Source organism: Elgaria multicarinata, chromosome 8, assembly GCF_023053635.1.
Source record: "Elgaria multicarinata webbii isolate HBS135686 ecotype San Diego chromosome 8, rElgMul1.1.pri, whole genome shotgun sequence".
NCBI classification, from domain to species: Eukaryota; Metazoa; Chordata; class Lepidosauria; order Squamata; family Anguidae; genus Elgaria; species Elgaria multicarinata.
In genome coordinates, this window is record NC_086178.1 from 96203971 (window position 1) to 96216519 (window position 12549).

The 12549-nt window shown below is 43.7% G+C and overlaps 1 pseudogene; it reads right to left on the reverse strand.

The window, feature by feature from the left end:
* The window catches only part of LOC134402319 (ATP synthase F(0) complex subunit C3, mitochondrial-like), a 76236-nt pseudogene extending 63911 nt beyond the window's left edge, over positions 1–12325 (reverse strand).
* Positions 12326–12549: the final 224 nt, after the last annotated feature.

Genomic DNA, 12549 nt, shown 5'->3' on the forward strand with positions numbered 1-12549 from the left:
GGCCACATAATGAGAAGACAGGATACCCTGGAGAAGATGCTGATGCTAAGAAAAGTGGAAGGCAAAAGGAAGAGGGGCCGACCAAGGGCAAGATGGATGGATGATATTCTGGAGGTGACAGACTTGACCTTGGGGGAGCTAGGGGTGGCAACGGCCAACAGAAAGCTCTGGCATGGGCTGGTCCATGAAGTCACGAAGAGTCGGAAGCGACTGAACGAATAAACAACAAATCTTTAAAGCTTACACAGATGTAAGCATTTCTTTAAAATCCTGCTCCTGCACTCCAGCGGCGGCTCGGAAGATACACTCGTAAAAAGTAGGGGCTAAATACAGCAAATCTTTTGGCTTTAGAGCACAATTAAGGCAGGATGCATGGGAGTACTTCACAATCAAAGCAGATTATAAGGTGGAAAACTTCTGAGTCCTTTGCATGCAATTTGCAGTGATTGCACAGTATAACGCTGGTGTGATAAAGCTCTAAGTCATGGCATCTTAACCTCAGTGCCCTCTTGATAAAACGCAAAAACAAACGAACAAAAGAACACCCTAAGTTTGCCTCACAGAATATAAATGGCAAAATAATTTTGACCCAAAAGATCTGTTTGCAAGGGGAAGCACATACTGCTTTTAACTGTTAATTCTATATGGGAATGAAGTTATGTCGTCTGTACAAAATGGTCATAGAAAGAAAAAAATAACTCCTGAAGGCTTGAAGAATGGTCAGAAACTGCAGCTGGTGCAAAATCTGGCAGCCAGGTTAATAACTGGGACCTGAAGATCTGAATATATAACGCCAATTCTGGCCTGCTTGCTTTGGATGACTGGATGTGTCTGAGCCCAATTGAAGGGGTTGCTTTTAACCTATGAAGCCTTAGGCCATAGCTAGGTGGGGTGATATCCCAGGGATTATCCCTGTGCACCCACGTGACGCACAGGGGATCCTGGGAGCAGGGAGGGATGATCCTTTCCTTTCCCCGGGATATCACCCTACCCTTTAGTCGTGTTTTTTCCGTGGTCTCAGGATCATCCCGAGACCTCGGAAAGTGTGGCCCATTGTCATGGTTTGTCCTGGCTCCTTGTGGTTACTCACAAGCAGCTGGGATCTATGCACAGGGCACAGAGCTCCTCAGGGGTGGGGTGGGGGGAGCGGGAAAATTATTATAAACTGTGTGTTTTTCAAAAAATTAAATGGCAGGCGCAACATCCTGTCTCTCCGAGGTCGTCACGCGCCACGTGTAAACAAAGGGGGAGATCTCGCGATAACAATATCGCAGTATCCTCACCCCTCTGTCGCGTTAGACCCATAGGTCTAGCTGAGGCCTTACACAGCTCAGGACTACACTATCTGAAGAAGCACTTCTCCCAATATAAACCTACCTGGACACTACAATCAACATCTGAGACTTTCCTTCAGGTGCCTCCTCCGAGGGAGGACTGGAGAAGGGCCTTCTCAGAGGTGGTCCCTTGGTTATAGAATGATCTCTCCACTGAGGCCTAGCTGGCACCAATACTGTAATCTTTTGTCCGCCTCTAATCCCAGGCTTTTAATAACATATGATGGGGCATTTATGTCAGCTGCCTTTACCAGGTCCAGTCTCTGATTGAAATTGTTTTTACCTGTTTAAATTGTTTTAAATTTTGTATGTTAAACATTTTATACTGTGCTTTATTATCTTGTATTGGTGGCTTGTAATTGAGAACCACCCAGAGAGCGTCAGCTATTGCGCAAAATAGAAATGAAATAATAATAACAACAACAACAACAACAACAACGCAATCCTATCCACATTCACCTGAGTGTAAGCCCCCCTGAACGCAGACTTACTGCTGAGTTAATATGCCTAAGGCTGTGCTGTAAGGCTGTAAAAGTGTGTGTAATGGACTTGAGTATACTTGGCAGGCCTGCTGCCATTTTATAGTGCTCAAATGCCTGTTTTGGGAGTTAGGAAATGAATCTGTCTTCCTTCTCCTGTGCAGTTCTATCTATGACCTCTAGATAATATCTGGGAAAATGTGGTCGGACAACTCCAGAGAGCAATTTCCAATTTAAATGTTAAAAAGCCTTTGTTACCACTCCTACTATGCCAACCACTAAGGTGGGTCTTTGAAGAGGTTCAAATGGTGTGAATATTGATGAGTGAGTCTCAGGAGCTCATAACACTCGCCTCAGGCAAGCAGCAAGCATTATGGCTCACCAATGCTTTTCAAGATCAAACTAGAGAAAATTCCCCTCTTGCTCCCTCCCACCCAGCTTGTCCACAAATCCTTTCACGCCCATCCTGCTTACCTGCTTAACTATGTTTCCCAGATTTTTCAGCCTGGCCAAGTGCACTGCTATAGGGCAGACCAGGCTTCCAAGAAGAGAAGAGGCAAAAGAAATTCTCTTTCCTGCCCTTGAAGTTTGTTTCAGCTGGCAACCAGGGTATTTCTACCACTCCAGCCAGTACAGAGGGCAGGAGAGACTAGGGAAATAATGGATGGGGCGGGGGAAGCTCCAACCACCTCTGAAGCCAAGCAGGAACAGAGAGGGCCCTAGAAATGCATTAGAGGCAGCATGAGTACACTTTTCTGCCATACTCAATGAGGATTTCCACATGTAGCTGTTAATCCGCTGCCTCTACTTTCGGTTTAGTCCCAGAATTGAGATCCAAGCACTACACAAAGAAGAATGTTTCCTTTCCTGCTTTTCTACTACATGACCTCTAAGTGGCTTTGTAGTACAGGGGAATAGCACAAACACACAAGAGGGAATTGCATGCCATAGAGGTACAGTGGCCATAGAGGTATTAATCACTCAGAGCCCCAGCAATATCTTAAAATCGCACGCAGCCTGGTTCTTCTTACATGCAGTGGAGGCGTCGGCAATGGCAGTAGGTAAGGCCTAGGGCTGTGCCGCTCCAAAGCAGTCTGAGGCCCCCTGAAGCTTTGGAGCCGATCGACTTCAGGGCGCCTCGGGCTGAGCTAGAACCGCTTCAGAACCAAGGCGAGGCAGGCCCCAATCCTCAGCTTGGCCCGAGGCGGTGCACAGCCCTACATTTAACCCTTTTGTGGCTAAGTAGTCCTTAACCACACACTAATCACAAACTGGTTAATTGAGCACCTGACTCCTCCAAATGATCTGGCCCATATCCCAGCAGCCCTAGCACTAGGAGCCCTGGCAGTTGTGCCCACCATTTAGTGCAGGCAGCAATGTAAGCAGCAATTACTTACATGCATCAGCCCATTTAGTGAATGATTACGTCGGCCATTTTGAGAGGGTAGTCATCACAGGGGAGGCAGAAGCCTTCCAAAACGCACATGCGAGCCGCATCATCAAGCAATGTCACCACAGTAATCTGAACTCGAGGGGTGTAATGGCCCTTCAACAAGGTAGGAGAAATGGCTGCTTCATATTGGGAAATTGCCAGTGGAGATTTAAGAAGTTATACAGCTATGAAGACCAAATACCACTCCAAAAAACTGAATGGCAGCCGCAGTGAGCATATCAGTCAAGTGGCAGTCCAGAGTAGTGATAGAGCCCACCGGCTAGTGCAACCCCACCTAGTTAGGCCGCTCTCTACTGGAGGCTCTATATCTTTGGCCGCTTATCCACACACACGTGTCAGATGACATTTTAGCCATGGTTAGTGCCACTAACCATGTTTCACAACACAGTTAGTGAGGCTAGCCACATTGCGGTTAGCGGCAGCACATGGTTAGGGAAGACGTGTGTCAGATGACACTGTTAACCACACTGCCCTAACCATACTAACCACAAAAGGGTTAACGGTGTCATCTGAATGGGGCCAGTATGTTTTCATTTAATGGAGGTTTTTATATATATATATATATATATATATACATACATACACCAGGAACAGGAATGAACATATGACGTCCAAGTCAAAGGGGTAGAGTTTCAGGAGGGTTACACCATGCAATTTCTCTCTGTATGTAGAAAAGGTGAGAAACATGTGATCCAACACCAATAACCATTACAAACAAATCTTCTTGTCCTCTTTATGTATACATATGAATGACTGTGTGTATTCTATTATTACTTTTATAAGAATTTCATCCTACTTTTCCACTATACAGCACTCAACAGCTCACAAAAGAATAAATTAAAACAGCTAGCTCTGTTCCCAAATATTCAAGCTTGAAGGTTTGAGAAAAACAAAGCAAGCATGGTAGTGGTGCAACTACTCCACAGGTTGACATCACAAAGGGGGATGTTATATAAGGTAGAGTTTTGTGTTAAGGAAATCTCTTTTTCCTCAGGCTGGGGTGGGGGTGGGGTTTCCTCTCACATTTGTCTTTCCCTGGTCCGCTAGAAATGAAATTCCATTTCCCATTATCCAAACTTCTCATTTGGCATTTCTTTCCAACCATCAGGGACTAAGCTTGAAATCTGGGGTAGCTGTGGGGTCCTTACCATGTCAACTCACAAAATATTCCCCCAGTGTTGACTTCAGCAGGATGTAGAAAGCAAAGGAGTGGGGGAAGAGAGCAGAAATGCTCATGTCACATAGTGTTGAAAGGGCTTCAAGGGGAAGGACAATGGGATCCATGACGAAAGTTCTGATCGACTTGTCATGGTGATGAGATCACAAAGCTCCACTGTTGCATCATTTCCATTTAGCCATTTGCCAGGCTAACAGTGCCAGTAGGCTGCGTCTAAGGTTGCCAGCTTAGACTGGAGCAAAGCCAGACAGAAGTCCTTCTTCGCAAGCTAGCATTCTTTCTCACTGGCCTGTCGCATGAGGCAATGATGCTCCTGGGGACCAGGGGATTTCTCAGCTCCTGCCTCGTAGTCCCTTCCTCCCCCCCCCCCCCCCCCACGATGGGAGCAGACCTAGAGCCATCTCCCCCAAGGATCCAGGCTTCTCCTGGAGGGCATCTGAACGCTCTATTAACCTGTAGTAGCTGCAGAGTACTGTTGCATCGTTTAAATGACAGAGCAGCCACATTGGGATTTACACACACACACACACCAAAACTGCGCATTTTGAAAGTGCCAATTTACTGCAACTTTACCTTTGATCCAGGTTATCTGTGGGTGTTGCAAAAAAGCTCCAATTGGTAAGAGATCGTCTTTTCTTGTTATTGGGATAGGAAAGCATGGTAACGGGGCAGGGGGCAGGGGGCGGGCTTTCCCAGCCAGATAGCCCATGCTCCCTCCTGCCCCCATCTAGCTTTAGTGGTTTAGCCTCACAGCAGCGATTCTATGGGCTTTTGAGCTGTGCCCTTCCAAGGTGTCGTCATACAGATACCTCTATGGGCTGGTGACAGTGATTGATCTGGAGTACCCTCAGTTTCTGGGAGCTCCAGCTCTTCCTCTGAGAAGGATTCCTCCAGTGGGGGCATGGCAATTATATTATCTTATGGAAAGGTATGTGCGTATGTGTCTAGCGGGGGGACGGCACATGGTTTGTATATGGCATGGTTAAATTATTGCACTTCTTAAAATTTAATTTTGGTGAACCACACAGAGAGCTTCAGCTATTGGGTGGTATAGAAATGCAGTAAATAAATAAATAAATAAATAAATAAATAAATAAATAAAATAAAAGCATGACAATGGTTTTATTGGATGGACCAGTAAAACACTGGCTAGCTGGAAAACACTAGCTGGGCCCCATTTCCATTAAAGCGTTGCTGTGGAGTGCTTTTTCCAGATCTTTAAGACTGAACACTATACAAGGAAGAGTAATCAAAGCTTTATGCATGGCAATGCTCCGGGTAGCCATGTCTCCTAGACGCATACAGATCCATTGTTGACGTAAAAGTTAATAAAGGAACCTGCAAGAGAGAAAAGTTGATAAGCGGCTCTGAATTAGATTTCAAAATATGCAGTGTTCAAACCGTAAGTGACATTCTGTCAAGGAGCCAATTTGTCAGCGCCTTGCATATTATTTTTGTATCATAATCCAGCAGCATGCCTTTTTGCAGTTTCCTCTTATTTCTCATTTCCATGAATAAAAGATGTCCTTTGCAACTAATACAAGCTGACTTTTAGCCACCCACCCTGCCCTGTGTGTCCCTGCAGGGAATCGGTTTACTTCCAAGCTTAAATGACGGCACAGGGGAGCTCTTTTTATGCCACAATATCAACAAAGAGCAACTTTGTGGGGCTGGATGGTCTTCTAAGGGGAAAAAGACCCCGTGATTTAAATTAAGACATTTTAGGCACACTCACTTGTGAGTAAATCACACTGAAATCAATAGGGCTCACTTCTGAGTAAAATGGTATCTTGCTGTGTGATCCAATCACTTCCTACCCATAAGGACAGGGGTGCAGATCCTCTGGCCCATGGATACCCCTGGCCCATGCTGCCTGTTACGGTTTCTCCATGGGGCAGGATTTAGGTTCCAAGCTCTACCCCCTGGAAGAATCCCTGCAGAGGGTATCTCCACTCCTATCTCTGAGACTGAAGATAAAAAACAGAGAGTCTCCTGCTAGCTACGATCTCCAGTAATACGTTAGTGTACAGCTTGAGTGTACAGATATTCAAGATCTACCAGACCAAGAGCTTTATCACACCAGCATTATACTGTGCAATCACTGCGAAATGTGTGCAAAGGACTCCAAAGTTTTCCAGCTTATAATCTGCTTTTATTGTGAAGTACTCCCATGCATCCGCTTCTTAACCAAAAGAAGTACAATATTTTGCTACTAGTTTTCAAGCGTATCATTTGTTGTTTTCCGAGTGGCCACTGGGGTACAGGAGCAGGATTTGTAGAAAAATTAAACAAATGCTTACATCTGCGTAAGCTTTAAAGATCAAGACATCAAAATTGGCACAGTAATAAATATTAAAGAGAGCTTTAAGTATACCAAGTTTGAATTGGATTGGGTCATCCATTGATTTTTTATGATTTTTTTACATTTCCCACCTTAAACCCATTTCCTGGTATGCAAAGGATCTAGCTGCCCAGTAGCAGCAACAACAGCGCTGTAGGGGATAACTCGAGGGAAACAGGTACGTAGGGTGAAGCTCCAATTTTGCTTAGTTTTGTTTTAAACAGAAGTGTGAGCAGTGTAGACATACAGAAAATTTTGAAGTTCAAAAAGGTTCAAAGCTCAAATTTTAATAGCAATTAATTCCCTCTGCGCCAAACAGGCAGGGCACCTTGTGTCAAGTCATTACAGCTACATCTACACTACTGCTTTATAGTGGTATTGAAATGTACTGATAATTGTTGCGGCATGATCCACATTCCATATACTGCTTTCATAGTGTTATATCTTGCTTTTTAATCCACATTCATACTGATTTGACACAAGGTGTAGAGCTGGCCTACTATCTCACCATGCTAATGCCATATCCCTCTTGTGTAATTGTACCCCGTAGAACACACAATGACATTTATTGCAGCGTTTTTGGATAATGAGGAATAAAAACCAGGAAATAACACCATGAAAGCGGTATATGGAATGTGTAATGTGCCCCAACAGTTCTCAGTGCACTTCAATACTGCTATAAAGCAGTAGAATAGATCTAGAGGTCCTCCTGTAAACAAATGGAAGATCAACTCAGAATCCAAGCTGTTGCCTAAATGGTTACAGTTGTATGCAATATCTGTATACTAGGATCCACATAAACCATAAACACCAAGGCCTGACGTTTTTATCAAAGAACGAAGCATTATAAACACTACAGTAACAGATGCAGCTGGCTTTACAATAAGTAAAGTACATTCAAAATAAGTACATTAAGTACAAAATAAGTACAATAAGTACATTCAAAACTTTGAATGTTTTTAATTTTTTTGAACCTCCCAGAGAGCTCCAGCTATTGGGCGGTATAGAAATGTAATAAATAAATAAATAAATAAACTTTGCCATTCTCATCTTGAAACAGCTTAATGGTCCAAAAGACTTGGCCAAGTGACAGGTATGGTTGTTCTGACAATATCTTGATACTCATTTTTTTAGGTATCAGATTTGGAAAATGTAATAGAAATAAATTAGAATCCAAGAGTCATTTTCCAGGTTACATTCACAGACCTGAGTTTTTATCTATGTTTCAGCAGGTTGGTGATTTTTTTTCCAATAGCAGCAACAAGATCAGCAAACAACTCTCAATATAATTAACTTCGTTCTTTAGATTTAAGTGTAAATTAAAGTAGGGTGACCATATGAAAAGGAGGACAGGGCTCCTGTATCTTTAACAGTTGCATAGAAAAGGAGATTTCAGCAGATGTCATTTGTATATATGGAAAACCTGGTGAAATCCCCTCTTCATCAAAACAGGTAAAGATGCAGGAGCTATACTAGAGTGACCATTTTAAAAGAGGGCAGGACACCTGCAGCTTTAACTATTGTGATGAAGAGGAAATTTCACCAGGTTCTCCATATATACAAATGACACCTGCTGAAATTCCCTTTTCAATACAACTTTTAAAGATACAGGAGCCCTGTCCTCCTTTTCATATGGTCACCCTACTTTAATAGCTAATATGGCAGGATCTGCAAGATTAAGGCCTGTTTTCTAATGCTTTTGAAATAGTTAAGGTGCAATCCTATCAGGAGTTTGTTTATTTATTTATTACATTTGTTTGCCGCCCAATAGCCGCAGCTCTCTGGGTGGTTCACAACAATTAAAACCACAAAATGCATCATAACATACAATATAAAATATAAGCATTTAAAACTACACTGTTAAAGTACAACCCAGAATAAGGTGTAGCATCAATGCAGAGATTTAAAACACAATAATAGATTTAAAATAACAGAGCTAAAAGATTAAAATGCTTGAGAAAATGAAAAGGTGTTCACCTGGTGCTGGAAACAGCACAACATAGGCACCAGGTGACTCTCTCTGGGAAGCTCATTCCACAACTGGGGTGCCACAGCAGAAAAGGCCCTTTTCTTAGTAGCCACCCACCTCATTTCCTTTGGTAGCGGCTCACAGAGAAGGATGTCTTAGGATGAGCTTAGGGTCCAGGGAGGACATGATCCTTCAGATAACCAGACCCCAAGCTGTTTAGTGCTTTGAATGTTAATATCAGCACTTTGAATCAGGCCCGGACATGGACTGATAGCCAATGCAGATGGAAAAGTACTGGCATAATACAATCACATTGGCCAATCCCTGTTAACATTCTTGCTGCCCTGTTTTGGACCAGCTGAAGCAGAAGACCATTTTTGAAGGCAGCCCCATGTAGAACACATTGCGATAATCCAGAAAAGAGGTTATCAGAGCATGGATAAATGTAGCTAGGCTATCTCGGAGATCAGCAAACTCGGAGGCTTACAGCCATCCAATGCAGTGGGAGGAGCAGCGGAGAGGATCTTCACCTCTGTGCTCCTCCTGCTCTGTATGGCTAGATAAGCTTTTTCCACCTGTCTACATATGGGGCACACTGGAGAGCAAGGGAAGGAGGCTGCGTGGGGCAAGGATACATCATAAGCCAACTTTACCAGTCCCCTTCCCAGCCACCGGCACAATCCTTTCCCTCCTCTCCAAGTTCACTTTTGCAAGCTCGGGAAGGCAGTCAGCAAGGAGCTTGGATTCCTGGGTCCAACCTCAGATCCAGGAATCCAAAATATCCTATGCCTCCTTCCCCAGATTCTGTCTAGGGGCCATAGCTTTACTCTCTTAATAATGTTGCCAGTTGTTGTTTTTGCCATTTAAATTTATTTTATTTCTTGTGCATTTGCTTAGTGCTTGCAGAAACATGAATCAGAAACATGAAAAATAAGTATCATCATACCTACCAAGATAAAAGAGGCTTTGGTATGTTAAGCATACATGGGCAGCTACTCTTAACCTCTCAGGCTCCTTGGAAAAAATGTATATGAAGAGTTCTGAGCTATAAACACTGTTGCCAAAAGGCAAAGATTCGCAGGAAACCTTACACAGATAGCAATTCACGTCAACATGCCCAACGGTTCCAAGAAGTTTGTTTTTAATCGAGTCAAACATTTCACAAAGCAAAGGACACTGAAGGTGAGGCCAAGAAGATAAAGAGGATTGTCAGATTAAGGAGGGGAAAGATGTGGGCAAGAAGAGTAGCTATTTCTACTTGCTCATCCCAGGGCCAGAAAAAGAAAACGTGTCTACTTGTGGAGTTGAAGCATCGATGCATCTTTATATTAACTATAGACTCATTGCTTGAACTCAGCTGCAGCTATGCCATTAATGAAATGGAAAGTTGAATGTAGCCCTCATCTATTGGTTGGAAGACGCTATCAGTGACTGACAATATAAGATGACGTTATCAATGGCAAATGTGTCTGCCTGGCATTTACAGTCTCTAAAAACTAGGGATGTCAGAGGATGTTGTTTGGAGGGTGAAACCCAAAGCTCCATCACACTATGGGTTAACACACTCCCTACCTTTGCTTCTCCACTGGTGTTTTCATTCCTCAGTTACTTCCTCTTTCAGAACGAGCACGAGGCATATTGAGTTCGCTGTTCTAATGGTGCTGCTTCTCCTGCACACAGCAGGAGAGAGCAGCAACTCCGTATTTAAAAATACATCGGACTTACTGAGGGGTTTTTTGTTTTTTGTTTTTTGTCACACAAGGAAGGCCAGAAGGGGCGGAAGGCAGATGGCATCATGTGAGGGACCTGAACAAACTCCATGAGTGCCCAGGAACAGCGTGCAATAAAACGCTCATCAGATGGAGCTGTCAATTATTATTTTTCCCGTTCAACCCTATGGATTTTGTTCCACTTCCCTCTGCTGGCACTGAATTGCTCTGCAGCGAGCCAAGCCAATACATGGATTTTCAGGGTGGGGGTTATGGTGGCAATTTGCACATTTTTCCTTAGTTCTGCCATTTGCACTATTTGGGCAATTTTGGTGGGTCTTGAAATGTGCACAAATATCGTCAGCGTCTTCTTTTTAATTGCTGCTCTCGTGCAAAGTGCAGCATCACAAGACAGGTCTAGGGTGCACCCCCTTTTTGGGCTCCCATGTTATTGCAAATGGGAGACGCAAAAAGGATGTGGGGTCTAGATCTATGTTAAACACAGTTGCTTGTGACTCTGGCAAGTGTGCAATGGAAGTGTCAACATTTCAAACCCTGAGGATCAGGTTTCTAAGGGAGCAATCTGCTTCCCTTTCCCTAAGCTATGAGGGGGTAATTTGTGCATGCTTGACACTGACAGCTGTCAAATCACATTCTGAGTAAAGGGGGGGGGTGGAATTGACAAGAACAGAAGATGACTCCCTAGTCTAAAGGAAGCAATGTGGAGAGGTGAAAGTGACAAGGATATTGACAAGAGAGGAACATGCCTGAGGGTTTACAAAGTGGATACAGGCAGATTTGCAGTGCCAAGCAGCTGTGCAAGAGTGGGGATTTATAAAAATGAAAATATTTCTAATAATAATAATAATAATAATAATAATAATAATAATAATAATAATAAATTCATTTCTTACCCACCTCTCCTTTTGGATCGAGGCGGGGAACAACAATAAGTATAAAATACATAACACTGAGTATAAAATACATTTCAAGACCTGCCGAACCAAATATTTCCCTGGAATCTGGAGGGGGATCCAATTCAGTCCATCCCCACTTACCAGATAGGCCATGCTACAAAAATCCAATGGAGCTGGGGAAGTTGTAATTAAGAGAGAGTTGAGAATTTAAAGAAATGAAAAGGGAACAGCAGTATGAAACCCCTGAATGACGATTTATCAAGACATTCCATTCTATTACCTGTGGCCTGAAGTGGGATAACAGGCTGTTATCACCCTACATGTGTTAATTAGCTTACCAAAGCCAGGCTGTTTGTGTTATCATCAACATGGCTTTGTGAGTGGGCCACCATGAATAATGCAACCATCTTTAATTGCACTGCTTTGGAAGTAGCATACATTTCCATGATAAACATTTTCCCAAGCCAAAGTTCACCGGACCACATTGTAGTTCATTAATGCCAATGTTACAAACAGCTCTCTTAGCACCGCAAACAGGATCAAGAAAGCAGCCATCAGACAGAAGAGACCCCAGGGCTTTATGCGGGGCAAATCCCAGAATAGTATAGGAGAACAAATGCTGCTCCAGAGAAGGATTTCTGGCATAAACAATGTTTACACTCCCAACGACTGTTCCAATACCAGCACCAAAACCAGTCACTCCTATTGTGGCAACACCAGTACCAGCACCAGCAAATATGGCAGCAGTGTCAACATCCTTGCTGCTAGCACTAGCCTGAAACTCCCTTAGTGCTAGTTGACTTCCAGTAAGGAAAGCTGTGTCGCCCTCTCCAGTCCTGCCTTTCAGCCTAGACAACACCAATGCAGTCATTGGTCTGCATAGGATCCTTCACCCAGTACGGATTAATGCGGAGTTGCTGGCAGAAAGTTTGACACAGATGAACATGGTTGCTGCTATGGGTGCGGATGCACAGGCAAGCGAGTAGGCAGCCAGTGGGGAACTTGGGACTGGGCCTTCTAGCTCATCAAAAGCAGCGGCTCCTCTGGCTGAGCTGGTGCAGCTGTAGAGGTCAAAGGGACTGCAAGCTCCTTAGCAATGCGACTGTCACTGGACTCTTTGCATTTCAACCCTCCACCAGCTGAACTGTGTGTATGTATTTGACAGTTTAA